Genomic DNA, 2,500 nt, shown 5'->3' on the forward strand with positions numbered 1-2,500 from the left:
GAAAACGGGTCATTTTCGTGTCGCCACATTGCATACGAACCGCATGAAACTTCCAGAGGCATTTGCAGCAGGAATGCATGTGCACTCAAAAAAGTGAATATTTCTCACGGATAGACCCCGTGATACGCTAGAAATTGGCGGGGATGTCTCTCTTGTGGCTCACGGGGCTGTTAGGGTAGCACAGAAATCCCTCGGAATGGGAAAACGGGTCATTTTCGTGTCGCCACATTGCATGCGAACCGCATGCAACTTCCAGAGGCATTTGCAGCAGAAATGCATGTGCAGTCAAAAAAAAATTGATATTTTTCACGGATAGACCCCGTGAAACGCTAGAAATTGGCGGGGATGTGTCTCTTGTGGCTCACGGGGCTGTTCGGGTCGCACAGAAATCCCTGGGAATGGGAAAACGGGTCATTTTCGTGTTGCCACATTGCGTACGAACCGCATGAAACTTCCAGAGGCATTTGCAGCAGGAATGCATGTGCACTCAAAAACTTCTATATGTTTCACGGATAGACCCCGTGAAACGCTAGAAATTGGCGGGGATGTGTCTCTTGTGGCTCACGGGGCTGTTAGGGTGGCACAGAACTCCCTCGGAATGGGAAAAGGGGTCATTTTCGTGTTGCCACATTGCATAGGAACGCCATGAAACTTCCAGAGGCATTTGCAGCAGAAAGGCACGTGCACTCAAAAATTTTAATATTTTTCACGCATAGACCCCGTCAAACGCTAGAAGTTGGCGGGGATGTCTCTCTTGTGGCTCACGGGGCTGTTAGGGTCGCACAGAAATGCCTCGGAATGGGAAAACGGGTCATTTTTGTGTGGCCACATTGCATAGGAACGGCATGAAACTTCCAGAGGCATTTGCAGCAGGAATGCATGTGCACTCAAAAACGTCTATATTTTTCACGGATAGACCCCGTGAAACGCTATAAATTGGCGGGGATGTCTCTCTTGTGGCTCACGGGCGCTGTTAGTTAGGGTCGCACAGAAATCCCTCGGAATGGGAAAAGGGGTCATTTTCGTGTTGCCACATTGCGTACGAACGGCATGAAACTTCCAGAGGCATCTGCAGCAGAAATGCATGTGCACTCAAAAACGTCTATATTTTTCACGGATAGACCCCGTGAAACGCTAGAAATTGGCGGGGATGTGTCTCTTGTGGCTCACGGGGCTGTTAGGGTCGCACAGAAATCCCTCGGAATGGGAAAACGGGTCATTTTCGTGTTGCCACAATTGGCATACGAACGGCATGAAACTTCCAGAGGCATTTGCAGCAGAAATGCATGTGCACTCAAAAACGTGAATATTTTTTCACGGATAGACCCCGTCAAACGCTCGAATTTGGCGGGGATGTTTCTCTTGTGGGTCACGGGGCTGTTCGGCTCGCACAGAACTCCCTTGGTCCACCTGATTCGTGCATACAGGCAGCAACTAAAACTCTGTAAACCTGCTGTGAGGACATCTAAACAGTGGACCAGTGAGGCTGTGGAAGATTTGCGGGCGTGCTTAGACTGTACTGACTGGGATATGTTCACGACTGCTACCAATAGTCTGGATGAACTCACAGAGGCTGTGTACATCAGCTTCTGTGAGGACTGCTGTATCCCAACACGTACCAGGGTGAACTTTAACAACAACAAGCCCTGGTTCTCAGCAAAGCTCAAAAGGTTGAGGTTGGAGAAGGAGGAAGCGTTTAGGAGTGGGGATAGAGACAGATTCAAGGAGTCGAAGAACAGGTTTAGCAAAGCGGTGAGAGAGGCTAAACGACTGTACTCAGAGACACTAAAACACCAGTTCTCTACTAACGACGCTGCTTCTGTCTGCCAAAGGGCTCAGGCACATCACCAACTACAAACCCAGAGCGCCCCACACCACTAACGACTCCCGCCTAGCCAACGACCTGAACGAGTTCTACCGTAGATTTGAAAGACAATTGGACTGTCCTGAACCACCCCTTCCCACCCAAGAGGCCCCATCCCCCACCCATACTACAGAAACGACTCTCTCCTTTCAGGAGGGAGAAGTTAATGGGCTTTTCAAGAGGCAGAATCCACGCAAAGCAGCCGGGCCGGACTCTGTCTCTCCAGCCACCCTCAGGCACTGCGCTGGCCAGCTGTCTCCGGTGTTCACCAACATCTTTAACACCTCCCTGGAGACATGCCATGTACCAGCCTGTCTCAAGTCCTCCACCATCATCGCTGTGCCCAAAAAGCTAAGGCCAACAGGACTAAATGATTACAGACCGGTCGCCCTTACATCTGTGGTAATGAAGTCTTTTGAGCGCCTGCTCCTGGCACACCTCAAAGCCATCACAGACCCTCTCCTGGACCCCCTTCAGTTTGCCTACAGAGCCAACAGGTCTGTGGACGACGCAGTTAACATGGCCCTCCACTTCACCCTACAGCATGTGGACGCCCCAGCATCCTACGCCAGGATCCTGTTTGTGGACTTCAGCTCTGCCTTCAACACCATCATCCCTGCCCTGCTTCAGGACAAG

The sequence above is a fragment of the Petromyzon marinus genome, unplaced genomic scaffold, assembly GCF_048934315.1.
Source record: "Petromyzon marinus isolate PM22_M1 ecotype Great Lakes invasive population unplaced genomic scaffold, UKy_Petmar_22M1.pri1.0 PM_G_Scaffold_6, whole genome shotgun sequence".
Classification (NCBI taxonomy): domain Eukaryota; kingdom Metazoa; phylum Chordata; class Hyperoartia; order Petromyzontiformes; family Petromyzontidae; genus Petromyzon; species Petromyzon marinus.